The 24,009-nt window shown below is 42.3% G+C and overlaps 1 protein-coding gene across 7 annotated transcripts in view; it reads left to right on the plus strand.

Annotated features, from left to right (window-relative positions):
* Positions 1-24,009, plus strand: part of NCOA1 (nuclear receptor coactivator 1) — a 305,911-nt gene that overhangs the window by 34,258 nt on the left and 247,644 nt on the right. The gene's annotated exons all lie outside the window — the stretch shown is intronic.

Genomic DNA, 24,009 nt, shown 5'->3' on the forward strand with positions numbered 1-24,009 from the left:
AACTAACTTAAGTAACTTCAGAGAGATGGGAAATGTTCAAATTGCCATGGGCCAAAAGGTGGCGACTATGGGCCAAATCCTCTGGTGGTGTTACTCCACTGACTTCAGAGGGGTCCTTAGCCTTGCCAATGGAACAAGCTTGAACATAAGATTTGTTTGCCTGTAGTAGTTTAAGTACTGGAAGAGAGACTTCTGGAGTAAATATTGAACCACAGTATTGACTCTACAGCTCAGATTGTAACCAACTTTTCATTATAGCACTAAGTTAGATTTCACCTCTAACTTCCCAATAAAAGTTGCTTTCTGTAGTGAGCTGTTGATGGAATCTTGACCCACCAATCTATTAGAATTCTTTGAGTGTGTCAATAAATGTGTGAACAAGGATGATTCATTGGCTATAGCATACTTGAGCTTTCAGAAAGCCTTTAACAAAGTCCCACGCCAAAGGCTCTTAAGCAAAGTAGGCTGTCCTGGGAAAAGAGGGAAGATCCTCCTATGGATCAGTAACTGGTTAAAAGACAGGAAACAAAGATTAGGAATAAATTGTTAATTTTCGAAATGGAGAGAGTAAACAGCGGGGATCCCAAGAATCTGTCCGGGGACCTGTGAGGTTCAACATATTCAGAAGTGATCTGGAAAAAAGGGTAAATGGGCAAGAAAATGGCAGATGAAATTGTGTTGATAAATGCAACGTAATGCACGTTGGAAAATGTACTCCCAACTATACATTCAATACAATGAGGTCTAAATTAGCTGTCATCACTCAAGAAGGAGAATCGTGATTTTTTTCCCCTGAGAACATTTGCTCGATGTGCAGTGGCAGTCAAAAAAGCTAACAATGTTGTGAAGCATTAGGAAAGGGATAGTATCATACTGCCACTATATAAATCCATGGTATACCTCCACCTTGAATACTGCGTACAGTTACGGTCATCTTATCTTAAATTAAGATCTATTAGAATTGGAAAAAGTACAGAGAAGGGCAACAAAAATGATTAGGGGTACAGCACAGCTTCCATAGGAGGAGAGATTCAGAAGTCTGGAACTGTTCAACTTAGAAAAGAGACAGGTGATGAGCTGGGGATATGATAGTCTCTAAAATCCGGGATGGTGTAGGGAAAGTGAATAAGGAAGTGGTATTTACCTCTTCACATAGCACAAGAACCGGGGTCACCGAATGAAATTAATAGGCAGCTGGTTTAAGAGAAACAAAAGGAAATACTTCTTCGCACAGTGTTGAGTCAATCTGTGAAACTCATTGGTAGGGGATGTTGTGAAGGCCAAACATATAACAGGGTTCAAAAAATAATTAGATAAGTTCATGGATGATACGTCTATCAGTGGATATTAAGCCATGATGATCAGGGATAAACCCTATGCTCTGGATGTCCCTAGCCTCTGACTGGCAGAACCTGGGACTGGATGATGGGATGGATCATTGAATGATTGCCCTGTTCTATTCATTCCTTCTGAAGCCTCTGGCACTGGCCACTGTTGGAAGTCAGGATACTGGGCCAGATGGACCATTGGTCTGATCAAGTATGGCCATTCTTATGTTCTTATGTAACATGTAAGAAGTTCAGCAGACCATGAAACTTTCAGCGTATTGTAGATGTTCAAGCCTGAAGGGACCATTCTGATCATATAGTCCATAGCAGCATACTCTGACTACCTGGATAACACAGGCCTTAGAATTTCACCCCATTGCGCTTGTATTGAGTCATCTCATTTCCATATCCATACATAAAGCCCTGTGTAAATAATTATTTTATAGAGGGCATGGAAACTGCAAAATTGCCCCCAAACTATGACCTTTAAAATATTTTTTTAAAGGAAAATATCCCCAACCAAGTCTTTTATACAAAAAATTACCTAAACTAGTCAGTTTCAAATTGACTACAGTTACTTATAGAATTAATTTCATCCTTGCAATTGACTAAATTTAGTTTTAAAATTCATTCAGTGGAAGGTGCAGGAAATTTAATTTTTTGCCATTTACACTGCTGTGAATTTTCTTTTGGGAAAAAAAATGTGATTTACACAGGGCCCCTACCCATTGCCTCATTTGTTCCCCACAGTTGTAGCTCATTCACTGCCAAAATGTGCACTTCATGTTCTCATTCCTTTATGGACAGTGCGCTGTGTTTGTCCTCCCAGGCAAGGCTGTTTAAATCAGCTTTTTCAATCATGATTTAAATAATCGATTTTAATAATCTTTTCCATTTCTACTTCAGTTACTTTTTAAAGATAGGTGCATTCACTGGTTGATATAACCATTAAAATGTTGACATTACACTACATTTGTTGCATATTTTTGCTACGTAGGAGTGTACACCATAACTCTATGTTTAAGCAATTATATAACTTAATATTTTCACATTCTTACTAATTGTGGATTTTTAGTATGTTAGAAAATGGTGAATGATATTGCTCATTTCCTAGATAACTAACTTCTTGCTCATGGTTTGTGTCAAGCTGCTTTAGGATGGTAACTAGTTTAACCAGCCACAAGCAACAGCATATAATATTTATTTTAATTAAATGTTTTGGATACATAAACTTTTCTTATCAAAATGTGTTTCACATTTACAACTAAATCATAATAAGTTTAGGCTTTAAAATAGTTTGTATTAAATTCTGATTTTATTTTTTTCAAAAGAAAAACTTATAATTTAAATTACAAAATCAAAAATAAATTTTAAATAAAAAAAAAAATTCCACTTTGTTCCAGAAAAAAATCTTTTTTTTTTAAATCCAGCCTGCTACCAGGTGAAATAGGTTGGTTCAAATAGCTTATGAAAAAAAATCCAAATTTGCATCAGGAATAAAGTCCCGGACAAGAAATTGTGCAGGTAGTTAAGGTTTAAATACAGATCAATTTATAGCATCGTTAGGATACTGTACTTTGACATAAAGGAAAATTCTTGAATAAGGAAATGTGGAGTTAACCTTGACATAACTCTCTGACTAAACACCCATCCTCTATTGCCAGAAAACTTGTATTTCCAAATGTTTCAGTTCATTCACTTTGACTTTCAAAAACCAGCTGGACCATCTTGAAAGTCTTGACTATATTCAGGAACACCCCAGTAATCCTCATCCTGGTTGGAATCTACGCCCTGCTTCTGCTGGCTTTGTAGGGGCACCGCTGTTGCACTATAGTTTTCTGGATTAATTAGTTTCTGACTCTTCTTTGATGTGGAATTCACTGCTCCTTAACATCCACCTCAGACCCTCCCTTTTAAAGATAGTCTAAAGTCTCACCTTTTAGAGATGTTCTTACCTTTAAACATTCTTGGCCTCATGTAAAACCTCCAGCCTTGTTAGTAATTAGGATCATTTGGTAATCAATATCCAGCAGCTGGTGATATTTTGTTCTGGATTGCATCAGAATTCTCTCTCGTGACTGGACATATCTAGCATCTATGCATAAAATCTCCACTTTCACTACAGGTTCTCCAACATTTATCCCCATTCAGTGTATGTATATATGAAATATCTGACTGGTATTGAGGTATCATTGAAACTTATTGTACTACAGACTGAGGTTGCTTGTCTTTTCTAGATCAAACTCCACTCCTCTGGAGTGACTTGCCTATCCACATCTTTTTCCCAGCATGTCAAATAGAGACCCTTTTTTGTTAGGAAAGCCGTCTTCAAAGATTGATATAAATTACTTCTAACTTTTTTTGTTTCTTAATTGTCCAGACACCATCGTTTCTGTTAAAGTTAGCTTTCCTGTATAAAACAGGTATTTTAGAAAGTTGAGAAACATAGTGCCTAACTTGAAAGTATTGATACCAGGGGAGAATGGTTTTGATCTCTAAATAAGTTAGAAAAGTTTCTTTACTGAACAACTGGCCAACTATGTGTGTTCCATGGCTCTCAGTCTGGATTATTTGTGATGGAAAAGAGCTGATCTTATTGCTAGTTGTATCTGAGACCCACAGAGTAGCTTTGCTAAAGGACGTATGTAAAATTTCTGATGGGTATGAATTTTTTTATGAGTCGATAGTAGCCTAGTGATGTTTACACTGCTGTGATTTTCTTGTTCAGTATAGACCCAGTATTTGGCTGGGTTAGAGCACCCCCAGTCTGCTACTGGTTTGAGTTGGCTGGCTTGATAGTACCATAGAATATTTGAAATAGTCCACACTATTTAATGGGTCTGTACAAAGTATCTTCTTTCACTCTTGGTGTTTTCTGGTTCCATATGAATCCTAACATCCTCTGTATTTGTGCTAGGTTTTTATCTGGGATAATTTTACGCTGTGTGACGTGCTCAGAGTAACGCTGTGAGGGGATCTATGTGAAGGTTCACTTTTTCATTCATTACTTGATTTTATTTTACCCATTTGCTGGCTGTAATTACTTCTCTCCTATGTATGTGTAAGGCTACGTTCATACCAGTCAGTAGTAGCACGGTACTAATACATACTCTTGGAGTTATTTCATTGTATGTTTGCTAATTATTAAACTGCTTTGTCTCATTTAATTATCCAAAGATTATAATAAACATAATACTGATTTGTATTTATATCCACTCTATTTATATTTTCTGTATCTTATACATGCCATATAAACGCTTTAAATAAAGTCAAAATAATTGTATGGGGAAGGGGGAAGAAAAGACCGTTACTCACCTTTGTAACTGTTGTTCTTTGAGATGTATTGCTCATATCCATTCCAATTAGGTGTGCGCGTGTCGCGTGCACGTTCGTCGGAAGATTTTTACCCTAGCAACACTCGGTGGGTCGGCTGGGCCCCCCCTGGAGGCGCCGCTATGTCGTCAGATATATAGCCCTGCCGACCCAACCGCCCCTCAGTTCCTTCTTGCTGGCTACTCCGACAGTGGGGAAGGAGGGCGGGTTTGGAATGGATATGAGCAACACATCTCGAAGAACAACAGTTACAAAGGTGAGTAACAGTCTTTTCTTCTTTGAGTGCTTGCTCATATCGATTCCAATTAGGTGATTCCCAGGCCTTACCTAGGCGGTGGGGTCAGAGTGAGATGTTGCAGAATGCAAAACTGCTGAGCCAAAGGCTGCATCATCTCTGAACTTTTGAACCAGAGCATAATGTGAAAAAGATGTGGACCGAAGACCAGGTAGCTGCGCGACATATCTCCTGGATAGGTACACGAGCCAGGAAGGCGGTAGATGAAGCCTGAGCCCTGGTAGAATGCACAGTGATGTGGCTTGGGGAAATATGAGCCAAATCATAACAAGTGCGGATGCACGCCGTCACCCAAGATGAGATCCTCTGAGAGGAAACAGGTAGGCCTTTCATTTGGTCTGCTACTGCGACAAAGAGTTGAGGCATTTTACGAAAGGGTATATTGTCCGCTCAATATAAAATGCGAGCGCTCTACAGACGTCCAGGGAGTGCAGATGTTGCTCCCGTCGCATTGTGTGTGGCTTCGGGAAGAAGACTGGGAGAAAGATGTCCTGGTTAACATGAAAGGCCGAAACCACCTTAGGGAGGAATGCTGGGTGTGGTCGCAACTGCACCTTGTCCTTGTGGAACACAGTGTACAGCGGATCCACTGTAAGAGCCCTAAGCTCGGAGACATGTCTGGCTGATATAATGACTACGAGGAAAGCTGTCTTCCAAGACAGGTATAGTAGCGAGCAGGTTGCTAACGGCTCGAATCAGGGAGACAAAAGTCTGGTTAAAACCAGGTTGAGGTCCCAGGTCGGGGCTGGGCGGCGTACTTGGGGGATATAAGTACTCCAAGCCCTTGAGGAACCTCGAAACAATAGTGTGTGAGAACACGGAACGGCCACCTTCGCCTGGGTGGAAGGTAGAGATAACCGCCAAGTGTACCCTCAGTGATGATAGTGCTAGGCCCTGCTGTTTGAGAGACCAAAGATAGCCCAAAATAGAGGGGATCGAGACCTCAGTGGGAGTAAGATTAAGCGTTTCGCACTAGCAGGAGAAACGCTTCCACTTGGCCAGATACGTTGACCGGATGGAAGGTTTCCTGCTACCCAGGAGAACTTGTCGTACTGATGCAGAGCAACGTAACTCTGACTGGTTTAGCCACGTAGCAGCCACGCCATGAGGTGAAGGGCCTGCAGGTCCGGGTGGCGAAGTCTACCGTGGTCCTGAGTTATGAGGTCTGGGTGGAGTGGCAGGGTAATTGGGTTGGCTATCGACAGGTCGAGCAATGTGGTGTGCCAGTGCTGTCTGGGCCACGCTGGAGCGATCATGATGAGGCGCACTCTGTCCCTGCGGAGTTTTAGCAGGACCTTGTGAACCAGCGGGAATAGTGGGAAGGCATAAAGGAGCTGGCTCTTCCACGGCATCAGGAAAGCGTCCGAGATCGATCCCGGGGAGAGACCTTGGAAGGAGCAGATTGTCTGGCATTTCCTGTTCGCGTGGGAAGCGAACAGGTCTATGTGGGGAAATCCCCACTTCTGGAAAACAATGAATAACGTCTGGGCAGATCAACCACTCGTGAGATAGGAAGGACCTGCTGAGTCAATTCGCCAGTGTTCCGAAGCCTGGGAGAAAGGATGCTACCAGATCTATTGAGTGGGCTATGCAAAAGTCCCAGAGTTGGATGGCCTCCTGACAAAGGGGGGAGGATCGTGTCCCTCCCTGTTTGTTTATGTAGTACATGGCCGTTGTGTTGTCTGTAAACACTGAGACACAACGGCCTTGTAACTGTTGCTGGAATGCCTGGCACGCCAGGCGGACTGCTCTCAGTTTTTGGACATTTATGTGTAATGCCAGCTCCTGCGATGACCAGAAGCCTTGAGTACGAAGGTGTCCGAGGTGAGCACCCCAGCTGAGAGAGGACGCGTCCGTCGTCAGGGACATTGAGGGTTGGGATGGATGGAAGGGCAGCCCTGTACACACCAGGGAAGGAGTTAGCCACCATTCTAGGGAGCCTAGAGTGCTCAGGGGAATGGTGACTATCGTGTCTATTGGGTCCCTTCCCGGGCGGTATATCGAGTTGAGCCAAACTTGGCGAGGACGGAGGCGGAGCCTGGCGTATTTGGTTACAAACGTGCAGGCAGCCATGTGACCCAGGAGACCGAGATAAGTGCGAGCCGAGGTTGTTGGGAAATTCTGTAGACCTTGGATGATTGTTGCCATCGCCTGAAACCACAGCTGTGGTAAGCAGGCTCTGGCTAGATTGGAGTCCAGGATAGCTCCTATGAAGTCTAACCTCTGCATGGGAACCAGAGTGGATTTTTCCATATTGATCATCAGGCCTAGATGTATGAATAGGTCCTTGACGATGCCCACATGCTGAGTGACTTGTGTCTCGGAGGCCTCTCGGATGAGCCAGTCGTCCAGATACGGAAAAACATATATCCGACGTTGGCGGAGGTAGGCGGTGACTACGGCCATACACTTTGTAAATACCCTTGGGGCTGTAGAAAGGCCAAACAGCAGGACCGTAAACTGGAAGTGCTGATGGTTGGCTACAAAGCGGAGGTATCTCCTGTGCAGAGGAAAAATGGCGATGTGAAAGTACGCGTCCTTCATATCGAGGGTGGCATAGCAGTCTCCAGGATCCAAGGACGGGATAATGGTTCCCAGGGATACCATGCGGAACTTCAACTTTATCATAAACTGGTTGAGTCCTCGCAGGTCAAGGATAGGTCTGAGACCTCCCTTCGACTTGGGGATTAGGAAATAATGGGAGTAAAACCCCTTGCCCCTTTCGTCCATTGGTACCTCCTCTATAGCTCCCATGGCAAGGAGCGTCTGCATCTCTTGTAAGAGGAATTGCTCGTGAGAGGGGTCCCTGAAGAGGGGCGAGGTTGAAATAAGTTGGCGGTGGTACCCATACTCCACCATGCGTAAGATCCAGCGATCTGAAGTTAACTGGGACCACGCCGATAGGAAGTAGGAGAGACGGTTGGAGAAGGGAGGAGAGGGATCCTGGCCTGTAACTGGTATGCCGCCCTTGGGCGCACCTTCAAAAATTCGTCTTTGGTCCTGGTGGTGGTTTCGAGGGACCTTGATTTTGGCCCCCTTGGGGTCCTGATGATCGTCTGTGACCACCTCTGCCGCGCTGCCTGCCAAAATCCTGTCTTTGTCTAGGCGCAGAGTATGGGCGGTGAAGCTGGGGACAGAAAGGCCTGTGTTGGGTCACCGGCGTATGCATGCCGAGAGAGCGCATTATGACCCTGTTGTCCTTCAAGCTTTGCAGCCTGAGGTCAGTCTTTTCCGAGAAGAGGCCTTTACCATCAAATGGCAAGTCCTGAATGGTATACTGCAGCTCTGGTGAGAGGCTTGAAACCTGAAGCCATGAGATGTGCCTCATGGCAACACCCGAGGCCAGAGTCCTGGCTACTGAGTCGGCTGCATCCAGCGAGGCCTGGAGGGAAGTTCTGGCCACCTTTTTCCCTTCCTCCAAAAGGGCAGCGAACTCTTGGCGGGAGTCTTGAGGGAGAAGCTCTGTAAACTTATCCACCGCCGCCCAGGTGTTATAATTATAGCGGCTAAGCAAGGCTTGTTGATTTGCCACCTGGAGCTGTAGGGCACCTACCAAGTACACTTCGCGGCCGAGTAAGTCCATTCGCCTAGCCTCCTTCGATTTCGGGGCTGGCGCCTGCTGGCCATGGCATTCCCTCTCATTAACAGACTGGACGACTAGTGAGCAGGTAGGAGGATGGACATACAAGTACTCGTACCCTTTAGAGGGCACCACATATTTACGCTCGACTCCCCTGGCCGCAGGAGGGATAGAGGCTGGAGACTGCCGTATAGTATCGGCATTGGCCTGAATGGTCCGAATAAACGGTAGGGCCACTCTAGTGGGGGCATTCGCCGACAGACTGTCCACTACCAGGTCCTCTACCTCCGGGACCTCCTTCATCTGGAGGTTCATATTGAGTGCTACACTCCTCAGGAGGTCCTGATGTGCTCTCAGGTCAATTGGAGGAGGGCCCGAGGAGGATGTTCCTGCACCGCCTCATCTGGAGAGGAGGAAGAGGAGATGCTGGGGACGAGCGGGTCCTGTGTGGCCTCTTGCTCTTGGGCGACCTCCTGCTCCAGTAGAACCTGGGAGTCCGGTGGGTGAACTGGGGCTTCCTCCGTAGCAGTTGGAGGGGGACGGCTAACCGTCGCCTCTGGCACTCGGTGCTCTGATGGGACAGAGCGGGACAGAACGACTGGTACGCCTTGGGCCTGGTGGTATGCCCAAGGTGTCCAGAATGACCACTGATAGGGTCCTTGGGCTTGGGCCTGGGCCTCTTGGAAGACTCTCGTGGGCACATCAGAATCGCGGTCCTGTGCGTAAGAACTGTCCGCGTGGGAGGACACTGATACATGTCTGGATGGCCATGGAGGGGCTGAAAAGCCCTGGGTAGAGTCTCGGTCTCTAGTGGACCTAGCTCTACTCAGCATGAGGGACCGGTACCGGGAGCGAGATCAGGACCTGCGACCGGAGCGGTGCCAGGAAGTCAACCGAGATCTTGAGGCTTGATGTCGGGAGTGGCTACGGGAGTCACAGTGCCTGGAGCGGTGCCGGGAGTAGCGGGCTGGCGAACGGGATACTGAACGGTGCCACGAGTGCGACTGATACTGGTGAGGAGAACGGTGGCGGGACTGCGAGCGGCGTCTGGAGCGGGAGCGCCGACGGGACCTAGAACATTTGCAGGATCATGATCGTGAATGGTGCCGCTCTGCTGTGCCGACAGAGGATGGTCTTATCAAGGCAGGCTTGCCGATAGACCGAATTACCCGCACCGGTGGTGCTGGGGGATGAGGCAGCGTCGACTCTGTCAAGGCAATCAGATCCCTCGCCGTTGAGAATGTCTCCGGCGTGGATGGAATAGTAAGCTCAACCACGGCTCGCGCCGGGGAGCTGACAGGCACTGGACTCGACGGCTCTTGTGGGACCGGAATCGACGGTGCCGACGTCATCGGTGCCGCGGCAGGTATCGGTGCCGGGCGATCCGTCTTAGACGAGCTCTCTGGCTGCAGTGCAGGTGGCACGGAAGCAGCAGGAGTCTTAGGCTTTCTCGACCTCGGGGAGAGGGAGCGGTGTCGAGTTGGCTTCGGTGCCGGTGACGGCTGGTGCCAAGAGGCCTTGGCAGTACCGACGCGGTCCGGTTCCGAGGAGGCGCTTCTGCCTGCTGATTGTCCAGTGCTCGGTGCCGAAGGCGGAGGGGTAAGAGCCGCCTCCATGAGGAGCTGTTTTAGCCGAAAGTCTCGCTCCTTTTTTGTTCTAGGCTTAAAGGCCTTGCAAATGCGACACTTATCTGCCAGGTGAGATTCCCGGAGGCACTTAAGACAGGAGTCGTGTGGATCTCCTGTCGGCATCGGCCTGTGACAGGCCAAGCACGGTTTGAAACCTGGTGAACTGGGCATGGGCACCAGGGTGTGGGGAAGGGGCTAATGCCTGAACCCCTCTTAACTATAACACTAACTATGAACAATGAGAATTAACTATAACTATAAAACTTTGAACTATATACACAAAAATAACTAGAGAACTACGAGTAGCTAGGGAGGTGGAGGTCAGTAAAACCACACTCTACTGTTCCAACGACCGACATGGGCCGTAAGAAGGAACTGAGGGGCGGTTGGGTCAGCAGGGGTATATATCCAGTGCCATAGCTGCACCACTCCAGGGAGCGCCCAGCCGACCCACCGAGTGTTGCTAGGGTAAAAATGTGCACGTGGCACGCGCACACCTAATTGGAATGGATATGAGGAAGCACTCGAAGAAGAATTACCACTCTTCAATTTTTGTTAAATGGCTCCAGCCCCTCATTCTCTCCTATGGTCCCAATTCTATTTTATCATTAGTATGAGGTGCTGAAGAATAGTTAAGAGGCTTGCCACCATTATTTGGGTAAAGATTAGTCTTCTGCTTAAACCTGTTGAACTAGCTGCATAAAAGCTTTTAAGTAGGCCTTGTGCTTTGAAGACAGTGCCAGATCACTAGACAGGACCAAAGTTATATGTATATTAGAAATATATAGATGCAGAGATTCAGGATCTGATCCTACAAAGTGCTGAGTACTTTCAATTTACATTTTCTTCAGTGAGCACTGAGGGCATACTGTATCTTGCAGGATTGGGCCCTTAGTGAACTCTAGCAGCTTTTTTCTTTTTATAATCAAACTCTCTGCCATGTACCTTTACAGGAGCCTCCTTTCGGTAGCTACCGTAAATGCTGTCATTTGAGTGACACAACATATTATAGTGATTGCTACAATAGGAATGGCTTCCTTGTAAATATACAATATCTAAGGAAGTGCCTTAAATATCTACCAAGGAAGAATTTACAAGTGTTGTCAACCTTAACCAAAAAGGTACATGCTTTCAATTTTTGGTTGTACTTTCCCCATAGATGGAATGGTAGAAGAGGGGCACTGCAGACAGATCATTCTACAGATACCACTTTTATGGCTTTTTCTGCTTGAGGGCATGATCCAGGCTCCAGTAAATAAGATCTTTAATTATTTGTTGGGTTAAGTCCTGGTCCAACTGAAAGGAGAGAGATCCTATCATTTGCTTAGCTCTCAAATGACTTCATGTCTTTATGTATAGCTATCAAAACCTTGAATCTTCAATTTGCATTTCCGATATTACTACCTCTTCATAAAATGTAAGCCAACAATAATTAACATCCAGTAAAATTAACAGTAAAATCACCACCATCAGGTTCAAGTACACCTCAGTCATAAGATATTATCCAGTAAATGCTTTCGTTTTATTATAATCTGTAAAAATGAACTCCATTCCATCAAAAATTATGAATTTTGGCTTGAAAAAAAAGACAGCAATATCTGCCCCAGGCTGTTGAGATTATGTTGTAAAATATCAAATCTTTACTCTTTTTGCTCTTTTCTGTTATCTGTTGAAGTACTTGATCATGTTTTGGCAATCCAAAATACAGTTCCGATTCTTATCGAGGGTAAATTTAATCACTTAGGACTATACTTCACATAAGTTCTAGTTAGGCCTTGTTGCACCATTGCAGAGGGGTGAAATTCACTGTCTGATCTTATCACCCTATTTTTAGGCATTTTCATTAATACTGAATAGAACAATAAAATAGATGGAAAAGGTGTCTTGTCCATTTTAACTTGACCACAACAAGATTCTTCCCTGAAGTAGATAAAGTGTCAAATTGATTTGAAAATGTTGCCTTTAACATACTAAAACAGACCAGCAGTCTTGTCTCAGTCTTAGTACACTGACGGTTATTGGTGCTTTCACCTCAATTTTTCTCATTTCATATGTCTTTGAAATCTGCAAGTACAGAGCAATGTTTCATCCATATACTGGCTGTTATTGTTTTAACGTGGAACTTTCAGCTGCCACAGGTACTACTTTCAGCTTTATGCCTTCTTTTCACGTCATGGAAACATTGACAGTTCATAAAACTATTTACAATCTTCCATAATGAATCATCACTGCTGGATTACTGATGACTTTGACAGTATTTTACGCTCTCTCATCTCCAAAAAAATTAAATCAGGAAAATAAACACCCATCACTTCCTCATGTTGTCTGGCCTCCGGATGAAGAATAGTTTGCAAATGACAAAAACACTTTAATGAAACAGATGGGCCTTGGGAAGAGAGGACTGACCAAATAAAATAGGAGTATTGAACTGGGTGAACCATTAGTGTGTGTTTTTCTTAATAAGAGAAACTGACTGTTCTCCGAACTAGGTATGCATGTGGTAGTCTAGAAATTACTCTAAGTACAGCCTGTCAGTCTATTCTAAACGTCATTGACTGTGCTACAAAGAGAGAAAAGGAAGACATCCATGCATTTAAATGTTGGAAAAAATTGGTACAAATCCTCATTGGCCCAGTTTTGTGTATTACTTGTGTATTGTGTATGGTATAATAACCCATGATTTCAGCATGATGTTCATTAATTTATCTCTACAGACAATATCTGAGAGGTTTCTGGTACCATATCAATAAAGTGTTAGAGTGAAGAGGGCTTTCCATCCAGTGCAAATGAACACAGTTTAAAAACTATTAAAGTTAGGTCTAATATAGAGGAGAAGTCTCTGAGATCTTTAATACAAAATACATAACTAAGATACTGTAGGTGATCTTAGGATTTCAGTTTTAAATCATTGGCTAGGAGCAGGGAGCAATCTGAACTTCTCCAGCTTCCGATCTCATTCCAAATATTATAGCTCATGTGGCCAGCTACGTGGTTTGAGCCAGCAAACAGCTGTTACAGTCCCATGGTCACCATGGCATCCATAAAATTCTGAGCTGTTCCAGAATAAGTCATCTACATAAATATTGATGTCACTGAGCACTTTTAGCCTTTGTGCCTCTAGTGCCACTGCAGTGATGAAGCTGATCAGCGCATCAAGGGCATTGGTGGTACACCAACCAACCCGCTTTAACCTTACCTTAGGGCCCATCCACAAGGTGAACACCTTGAAATCTAGTCTTGGCGCAGGCAACATCATTCATTTTCTTGAATATATAAAGCATAACTTGCATTCTCCATTGATCCCTCTTCGTGCTATACAATACGCACAGGTGGGAACAACTGCCTCAACAGTCTTAGATCTCCTTATTCTCCAGTTTTATCCCCCAGTAGGGTCAAAGACTGACTTTTACTGCATATGGCAGTGTTTAGTCAGTCTTTTGATCGCCCAAAGATGGCCATTGAAGTGTGGGAGCTAAATGCCCAAAGTTGAACTTCCCGGGCAGGCTGCAAAGACTGTCAAACACAACAGAACTTAATTCTACCACCAGCCTATCCCTCTATCAATCCACACCTCTTAAAGATGTCCCTTTGCTACCTCCCAAAGGCCTTTCATCGCTGTGAAATTAATAAAACTACCAAAAAAATCGTACTCCCAGGTGCCTGGAGCTTTCCCTCCCATTGTCTAGATGGCTAGATTTATGTCATCCTTCCCCTTCATCCCCGCACCACAGAGATGAATGTAGTGGCCAAACAACTAAAGTGGAAAACTCCTGGGTACTTCATTTCCTGGCATCTATACTTTCATATTCCTACTGCACCCACTAGCCGTACCTCACTTAATTCTAAGTGTTAGTTCAATAAGCCTACTAACATTAGGGCAGTAGGAATCGTTTTGGGAGCGCCCCCAAAAAGTATACTTCCTTCCAATACCCTAGATGGCCTGTAGGTGTTTTTAAGACAAGTTTGTTACTTTCTGCATTTAGTGGAAATGGCCTGGTGGAGACAGCATTCTTTAAGACTAAGTTATTGCTTCATGGAAATGTGAAGACTATGTAAATGCAGTCATAAAAGATATGTCCAAAGAGAAATTCAGGTGCATATAAATACACTTAGTCTTGTTAGGCAGATTTGATTTTTTTTGTTTAAATACATGCCTGGCATAGGTTACACTGGCAGCCACTTCTGATTACTTTGTCCTCCTCTATTTGTCTTTATTCATATGGGTATTGGCTAAATCATAGATCGTGAGCAATCTGGGGCAGGAATTTTTCTCCAGACCATAATCTCTGTTAGGGTTACCACAATAGAAGTAACCACAGATTCCACTTTCTTTAAAGACAGTATTGCCTCTTGTTAATCTAGAATTTTTTGTTACTTTAACCAAAGAATAAAAAAAAGTTCAGATATTTTAGCACCTTGAAGTGAAAACTGGAAAGTGTGAAACATGTTAATTTCAACTAGGGCAAGCAAAAACTTCACAAAAAGCTTGGCATACATTCAAAAGTTTTAAAGGTACAGAAAATAGATAAACTTTCATGTGAGCTGATAAGACAAATTCACTTCACTCGAACCCATTTGATTTCTCTATTTTTTCAGTCCTTAGTTGTAGAAAACTACAATCTCTCAAAATACAGTGGTGACCATTCAACCTTTAATTTTGAGCTGTTAATCGGCAGACTAATTTGACCCTCTTGCCAAAATGTCTCCTCTCTCTGCAATTTGATTGTTTTATAATATTGTGTATAATATAGAGCTGTGGTATCTGAAAAACATATAAATTCCCGGTGCCCTCCTAATAAGCACCTATTTCTTCTTACTTGCAGAATTCCCTCCTTCCTTTCTGCTATGAATATGTTACATTCAAACCATACTTGAGAGCCAAATTTCAGAAAAAACAGTTGTGTGAAATAACACTGTACAAGTACTGCTGCCTGAATGTTCCTATCCAGAGGAGGTGAAATGTCCCTGAGAAATATGAGTTCTAAACTGTCCCAATAGCCTTGGAGGAGATGCAAGTTAGATACTTGGCACTAATGTCTTGTATCCCAGTCAGAAACAGTGCTCTCTTCATATGAAAGTGCAGACGAGGAAGTGCCTTGGATTACTCACTAGCTACCCTTCCAGCCAATTACGCTTCCTTTGGTGTCTGTCATTGCTCCTCCTCAAAGTTTACGGAAGTTGTCATTTTATTTTTAATTGATACCTCTGATACTAAACAGAGAACACATGCAGCGGTATGAACTATAAGGTTGTACTTTTTATGCTGGGAGTTCTCTTGATATGTACGAAAACATCTGAACTCATCTGTCTGTAGCATACATTTTGTATTTAATTTACTACCCATATCTTTCAAAAATAATTTTAGGCAGGCAGGTGTAGGTGAAAGGAAGGGATGGTCTTATGACTGAAGGACAGGACTATATATTAAGAAATCCAGATCCTGGATCTCCATTCTCACTGCTTTAAATTGGGTAAATCCATTGAAGTCAAAGGCGTGACACTGGTGTAACTAAGAAGGGACTCCAGCCCGTGACTCTTCCTTTGTATTGTGACTTTGCAATCTGTAAAATAGGGTAGTATTTCTCTAGGTTAGGTGAGACTTAACAGTGCTTGTAAATCACTCTTGAAATCTTTGTATTTTATAGCACCTTCCATACAAAGTATTATTATTGTTCTGAAGCAGGTTAGCAAAGGACAGACCAAAAAAACAGGAAATTCCCAGATTTGGCTGAAAATCCTGACTGAACAGTCAGACATAAACTAATCTGTCACCCATGTCAGAAGTCAAGGCTACAGTGGCATATAAAATGAATCCTAAAGTTTTGCCATTAAAGTTCCTTGCTTTTATATTAGGCCCATATTATTATGATGTAAATTTTATATTTGGAGATACTTTTTAAATTTTGGTAGCTAAAATAATTAATCATTGTCAGCATTGTCCAAATTGCTTACTGCAGATACATAACATTTGGAATGTACATAATTTTTGAAATTCATTTTATTCACTGGACTAAGTAAAATGGAACAAGGGAGTTGTCGAAAGCCATGTGCTTTGCATGCTAGACCATAACTGCTTCAAGGGTGCTATAAGTCTATTGCATCATGGCCTGTTGTGAGAACTTTAATTGCAGATAGACCAGGCCTTTTAAACCCATGGGTGAAAATCTGTAGGTATCACATGACTTGGGGAATGTAAATGGAGAAAGATAACTAAACTAAAGATGAAAGAAAGTTCTCTTTGAAATGTGGTCCGGATTAAAAATGATGGAAAAATGTTTTGTCTGATGACTGATTGGTAAATTAGTGGATGGATTTTAGTTTAAATATTTAGTAACAGTTGCCCTTGGGCTAAGGTATTGTGCCAAGTTTTAGCCCCCAAAGAATTTTTACAGCTGACTTATAAAACCTTAAAATAGGGGTATGTAATGGAAATACTGATAGACACAGTGACATGACTGGCATCCTAATATATTTTTGAGTACATTTTTGATGGATTGCAAGAATTCTTAAGATTGCTGTAATCAGTAATAGAGTACTAACTAGATGAGTCTGTTTCATAATGAGGTATTGTAAAGGAAATTTAGTTAGAAGAATTCAACTTCAAAGAACATGTTTACAAAGACCTTAGATAACCTACAGCCCGCCTTCACCCCACCACGCTGTGGGAAGTATAATTATTAGGTATGGTTTGCTTAAAAACCAAACAACATTCATCTTCATCTTGTCTTGAATATTTGTTCCTCTCCAGACAGCTTCATTAGTTGTCAGAAAGAAAGGATAAAAATGAACCCCAGCACTTATAAGCAAACCACTTCAGATAATTCACTGACAAGAGTTGAACATGAAATATTGAATACAGGATTATGGAAGGTAGCAGTCAGAAGACCAAGGATTTCAGGCTAATGCAAGCTTTATGGAAAGGCCAGGTTTCTTGCACTGAAAATCTTTAAGTACGTACTCCTTGTAGTAACAAGAATTGAAATGCTTTCTGATGGATTAAAAAACATTGTGAGGTGGAGATATTTATATTCTGTGGACACTTCGTTCTACTGTTTGTCCTCCAAACATCTTTTTTTTCTTAAACTGAACGCTTATCTGAAGTCACGTTGGTGTATTAAAAACTACTTATAAAGTGACTTTCATTATCACCAGGCACTATAGTAAAAAAAACAATCCGCTTTAGAACAGAAAAGCTACAGATATATGAAAAAATATATTTGGACATAAAGGCAATCCACTTACTTGGGTAAGGAGAGAGTAGTATTTGCTGAACTGGCATTGTTGCTTGTTGTCTGAACCCATGATTGTCAGACTGTGGTGATCTGCAGATAGCTGATTGCTCAGAGGGGTGTGTGTTCTTTTCATGCCCCTGAGGGACATAAATTATACCGATAAAAGTGCTAGTATAGACATAGCCTAAGATGTGGTCCACACTGCACAAAACTTCAGAACCCCCATCTGTCAGTTTGTAATTTGTATAGTAGAAGCTGCCACAGTAGCGCTGTTCACACTCTAAAGCTCGGTTTGCCTGGAGGGAAGCAGTCCAACAGACATGGCTGAGAACAGCTGGCTAGGAAGATACTGTACCAGCGAGTCATCTAGCAACAGCTCAGGGCTGTAACCCTGTCCACTCATTAGAACAGCCTGATTATAGTTACTCATTTGAAGTGATATCCGTGTCCATATCAAATAAGAGTATCACTGAGACATAAATGCTTCTTGTTTGGGTTATAAATTCAGAGAAGTCTGAAGAACTTTTGGAGGGATCCGATCAAGTTGAGTGAATGGGCCATGCAATGGCAGAAGAAATTCAATGTTAATACATTTATTATTGGAATTACCCTAGCACCTAGGAACCGCCATCATGGACCATGATCCAATTGTGGTAGGTGCTGTACAAGAGAAGCTCCCTGCCCCGCAGATCTTACAATCTAAATGTGAGACAAGAAGCAACAGATGGATACACACTGATGGGAGAGTACACAGAAACAATGAGGCAGTATTGTTCAACATGATATACTGTGGTCTTAACACACTGCCATCGTAACTATCAATTTTTGTATAGGCATCACAGTAAAGCAGAGTTTTAAGGCAGGATTTGAAGGTAGGTAACGAAACACCTTTGCAGATGTTTATGGAGAGCTCTTCACAAGCCTGAGGCATGAGAGAAAGCACAAAGGAGCTTGTTTGAAAATGTAACAAGTGGCCGGCAGAGGTTGGTGTCGTGGACTGATCAGAGTTGGGAGCAGACAGATCGATGGTGATGAGAGATGATAGACTGTTAAGTGCCTTGAAAGTAAAGACAAACAGCTTTTGTTTGATGCAATAGATAATGGGGAGCCAGCAGAGGGTTGAAAAGAAAGGGGTGAACATGGTCAAAGTAATGGGCTAGGAAAATGATCTTTGCAACAACATTCTGAATGGATATGAGTGAGGTAAGACAGCATTTGTCATGGCCAGAGAGAAGGTGCATCTTAGAGATGTTGTGTAAAAAGAATCTGCAAGATGTGAGAGATGAGGCCTAGAGAGAGATCTGAATCAAAGATCAGGAGTACTTGTGGCAGCTTAGAGATTAAGCATCTGATGAAGTGGGCTGTCGCCCACGAAAGCTTATGCTCAAATACATTTATTAGTCTCTAAGGTGCCACAAGTACTCCTGTTCTTTTTGCGGATACGGACTGACACGGCTGCTACTCTGAAATGAGTCGAAGATGTCACTCAGGTTTGTAACCTGGGTGTCTGGCAGGAGGATGGTGGTGTCAACAGGGATCAAGGGAGGATGTAGTAGGCGGTGAGGGGAGGCAGAGATTGAGTTCTGTTTATTTATGTTAACCTTGAATTGATGTGTCAACATCTATGAAGAGATGTCAGAGAGACAAGCCCAAGATTTTAGTTTGGCTAGAAGGAGAAAGGTCTACAGTAGAGATTTATTTATTTTATATTTTATTTGGAGAGGTATATCTGTATATCACCTGCATAGATTTACAGAAGTCAAGGGAGGACAAGATTTCCAGGAGAGTGTAGTTGACTGTCAAAGGTGCTGACTGGTCAAGGAGCATTGGGCAAAAGAAGACACATTGGTGGGAAAACTTAAGTTCTAATACATTTTACTGGGTTCTATATTAACTGTATCAACTCAGGAAAAGGACTTGGGTATTGTTGTGGACAGTCCAATGAAGACTTCCACTCAAAGCGCAGTTGTAGTCAAATCAACAAATGATATTAGGATGCATAAGGAGTGGGATGGAGAATTGTATATGAAATATTAGAATCCTGTTACATAAATTAATGGTTCACACTCATCTAGAATGCTTCACTCCATGCACTGGAATAAATTGCCTAGGGAGGTTGTGGAATCTCCATCACTGGAGATATTTAAGAGCAGGTTAGAACAAACACCTGTCAGGGTTGGTCTAGAATAGATAATACTTACTCCTGCCACGAGTGCAGGGGACTGGACTAGATTACCTCTTGAGATCCCCTCCTGTCCTATGATTCTATCTCAAACAGAATATTGCAGGATAAGAAGGGGTCAGGGAGTGGCATCCAGAATGATTAGGGGAGTAGAAAAACTCTCATACTAAGTGAGATTGAAAAGGTAGGGATTGCTTACCTTAGAGAGGCGACAAGGAGACATACAACTAACGAATGGTGTAGAGAGGATAGATCGGAAACTTCTATTCTCCTTAGTTCACAGAACAAGAACAATGAGTCATTCAGTTAAGTGGAAATGTGGTAAATTTAAAATCTAGGAAAAAGAAATGCTTTTCTGCATAATACATATGGCTGTGGAACGCATTGCCTCATGATGCTGCAGCCAAGAACTTAATAGGATTTAAAGAGGGAGCAGACATTTATGTGGATAACAAGTTTATCCAGAGTTGCTTAGTTAATGCTAAAAAAAAGTTTGAGAGCTATAAAACCTCATGCCTCAGGGTTTGAACAATACTCTTTTAACTGTCAGAGGTTAAGAGAAGACTTTCACATGAGGCAGGCTAACCCACATCTGCTTACTACTTCATATGCTTTCCTCTGAAGCAGTTGGTGCAGACCACTGAATTACATGGACCTGTCTGATCCAGTCTGGCGATTCCTACATTCCTTATTGAAAAGACTCCTTATCTGAAAGTTTATATATAAGTTTCAGATAGGTCCATGTAATTATATATAAACTTTCAGATAAGTAGTCTTTTCAATAAGGAATGTAAGAATATGTGTGTGATGCTATATTATAGAGAGAGAGCTACAACAATGGCCAACAGAGAAGTAATAATGAGACTCTGGCCTATGTGTTTGATTCTGTAATCAGTATACCTGATTACCAGAAACTGTATAGCTTTTGATTGGCTTGAGAAATAGATGATTGTTATGCTGATCTGACTATTAGCAAAGGTTCCCCTTTTGGGCGGCTCACTTTCTCATTTGAAAAAACAACAAGGAGTCCTTGTGGCACCTTAGAGACTAACAAATTTATTTGGTCATAAGCTTTTGTGGGCTAAAACCCACTTCATCAGATGCATGGAGTTGAAAATACAGTAGCAGGTATTTATACACAGTATATGAAAATATGGGAGTTGCCTTAGCAAGTTCGGGGGTCAGTGGTAACAAGACAATTCAATTAGCAGTAGAATACCTAGATAGGAAAAATCACCTTTATAGTGTTAATGGGGGCGGCCCATTTCAAACAGTTGACAAGAAGGTGTGAGTAACAGTAGGGGGAAATTAGTATGGGGAAATTAGTTTTTGTAATGACTCATCCATCCACTTCCAATCTTTATTGAGGCCTAATTTGATGGTGTCCAGTTTGCAAATTAATTCCAGTTCTGCAGTTTCTCATTGGAGTCTGTTTTTGAAAATTTTTTGTGAAGAATTGCCACTTCTAAGTCCGTTATTGAGCGACCAGATCCCTGTTTGTTCGTCTCTAAGGACTATTTGTTGTTTTTGCTGATACAGCCTAACACGGTTACCACTCTGAAACCTTTCTCATTTGAATTCTGACAGTAGATCATAGGGTGGAGTGCAGACTCATATGACCAATGTCTGTGCTTCTGCCAGTTGAATTCTGACCAATTTATGATTTGTTACATATTGGAATTTGGGTTTTGAATACAAGGTTTTACATGGGTGAAAATTTTGGGAGACTTGGTGGCTGAAAAAATTATGATGGTTTAGGTCAGTGATTTGGCTGCTGCAATATGCGGGATTGAATTGGTGAAACTTGTTCCTTGTAGTGGAGGAAGCGTAAGTGACATGGCACTTAAGGTATCCCTGAAGGGATAAAAGGCTACATCCACTATTCTGTTCTGTTCAGGTTCTTATACCATGGCCTGTGAGCACCATTTGAAGTGTAAAAAACTTTTACAAAGTACTGTACATCAACAAATGAAAGCGAAGTTTCCTCTCCATTTTCTCTACCTGCAGCCCTTCATGGACAGTAATTTCTACACTTTAAATTCTTTCTCTGACCTAAATACTAATAGGGTGTGTTGCTTTGTGGGAAAAAGTAGTCAGAGATGTGAGATTTTTTTTATTACATTTAGATCTGAAAATTGATGAGCGTGTTGGCTAATCTTAGTCCTCTGAGAGTGAATTCTACAACACAGCTGCCAAGAAAACCCCTGTGAGCGTCACCTTTGTGGTAAATAGTTCCTTTATTCATGAGGAGCAGAGCGGTTGAGCAATTGAGACTTGGAGGATGAGGTGAACTTTTAGGTACCTTGGTACCAGTTTTTTTGCAAGATTTCAAAGAAAAGACTAGAATCTTGATGAAGTTCAGTAAGGAGCTTGTGGAGAGAGTGGTACAGGGGTGATATTGAACCTGTATCTAGGTTATAGGCTATAGATGATGTGCTCAGGAACTGCTGTTCATTATCTTCTCAGTCAGCTTGCTCAGGAGTAGGAGATTTGACTCCAGGTGGTGGAAGTCTTGTTCTGTAGAGTTAATAAATGTTTCAAGATTGGTCTTGCTGTAAACTGGGAGAGACAGGTCCTTCGTTGGACGAGGCACTGGCAATCTGTCAGTTATTCTTGAAACTTTCCCCAGCCAGGAAAGGCAAAGGTCTGACTCGCAAGTGGAGGCTTCTGTTTCATTCAGTTTGTCCAGGGCTTCCTGATGTGGAGAAGGATCAAACTTGGGGAAGGGAGGTGACCAGATATTGAAGTTGTATGTAATATTTGATTCTGTGTACCCCAAGAAACTATTGGCGATATGGGGGATGTTCAGTAAGGAAGAAGATAGCAGAAAGTGGTACTGGATTCTTCTGCAGGCTACAGTCAGTTGGGCTTCATTAACCAGAAAAGCTTTTTTGGGTGGCTTCTGCAGAAGAAGAGAAAAAGGATTTTAGCCTGTTGTTTTGCCTTAGTGTATTTTTTACATACTGAAAATTTTGTTTCAGTATTTCTACCTTACCTAGATTTCAGTGCTGTAGTTTCTTTTCATATTATGCTAGTCACACAGAGACCTATGTGAATGATGTGAAGGCAGAATGTTGTTTGGGAGCTGTTATTTTGATTACAGTGGTTAATATGTGGTCATAACGATGCGCAATTTGATTGCTCTTTGGTCCCTTGCTGGGCTGTTGCCACCAAATATCAGAGTGGATAAAAATAGACGATTAAAAAAAAAAGTTAATTTGTTTAAATTAAATGCATTTTCTTTTTAAAAATAAACCTATTTAAAATTATGGCAACCTATATTAAAGCCTAAACTTATTATAATCTATTAAATCATTTAAATTAAATTAAAAAAATCAACCAGTACGTGTTTGCTGACAAAATTTTTAAGAAACCACTGAACTGGTGAAAGTCCCTGGTTAAGCACCTGGAACCAAAATTTGTTTAAGTATTAAACCAGCTTTTGATAGCAGTAGCCTCTTCTGCAGGTGCAAAGAGAAGATTTTCTTCATTTCAGTTCATTCAGCTATTTTACTTCAATGATTAGTTCATTCAAAGTTGAGAAACTGATGAGGGGTTGAAAAAGCAGGAAAGCTTATTTTCTTCCTTCATTCTATGAATAAAACTGAGGTGAGAAAAAGGAGCTCTCCTAGTTCTAAAATCTTGAAGGTCGTGGTGACCAGAAACAATCAGTTCAGTTCCATAACTGCAGATAATGTTACTTTTGTTTAAAAAAACAACCAGTTTTTCTAAAATGCAAAACGTATTAATAAACCTGCTCTTTCGTTAGGTGTCCAGTACATTTAAAGCAGTTTTATTTATGTAATAAACAATTTTTAGATGCTGTTCTTGTGTATTCATTGAATTCTAGTTTTCATCCAAGTGAAGCTTGACAGAAATCACAAGTAAAAATTAATCTAGTAAGTAAATAACATAACAGCAATATATAAAAATGAAGACTATGAATATATTTATATTTAGCGTTTGGCGCTCTCAGGGTCCACCTCGCAGTCATTTCTGCGTTCCACCCAGGTGCTTGGTGTTTGCACACCCGCTCATATGGCGTTTCCTCAAAGGCCTGGAAAAAAATCTATCCTCCAACAAAGCCGCCTGGACCTGCATGGGACCTTAACTTGGTTCTTTCCTGCCTTATGGGCCCTCCCTTCGAGCTACTGGCTTCCTGCTCACTCCTCTATCTTTCCTGGAAGGTCACCTTCCTAGTGGCCATCACTTCAGCGCTTCGGGTGTCTGAGCTACGGGCTCTTACCTGTGAACCACCTTATACCATTTTTCATAAAGATAAAGTCCAGCTGAGACCTTACCCAGCCTTGCTGCCAAAAGTGTTGTCCCATTTCCATGTAAGTCAGGACATTTTCCTGGCAGATTTTTACCCAAAACCACACACCGACCTTCGGGAACAACTCCTCCATTCACTGGACATTAGGAGGGCGC

Source organism: Gopherus flavomarginatus, chromosome 4, assembly GCF_025201925.1.
Source record: "Gopherus flavomarginatus isolate rGopFla2 chromosome 4, rGopFla2.mat.asm, whole genome shotgun sequence".
Taxonomy (NCBI): Eukaryota; Metazoa; Chordata; order Testudines; family Testudinidae; genus Gopherus; species Gopherus flavomarginatus.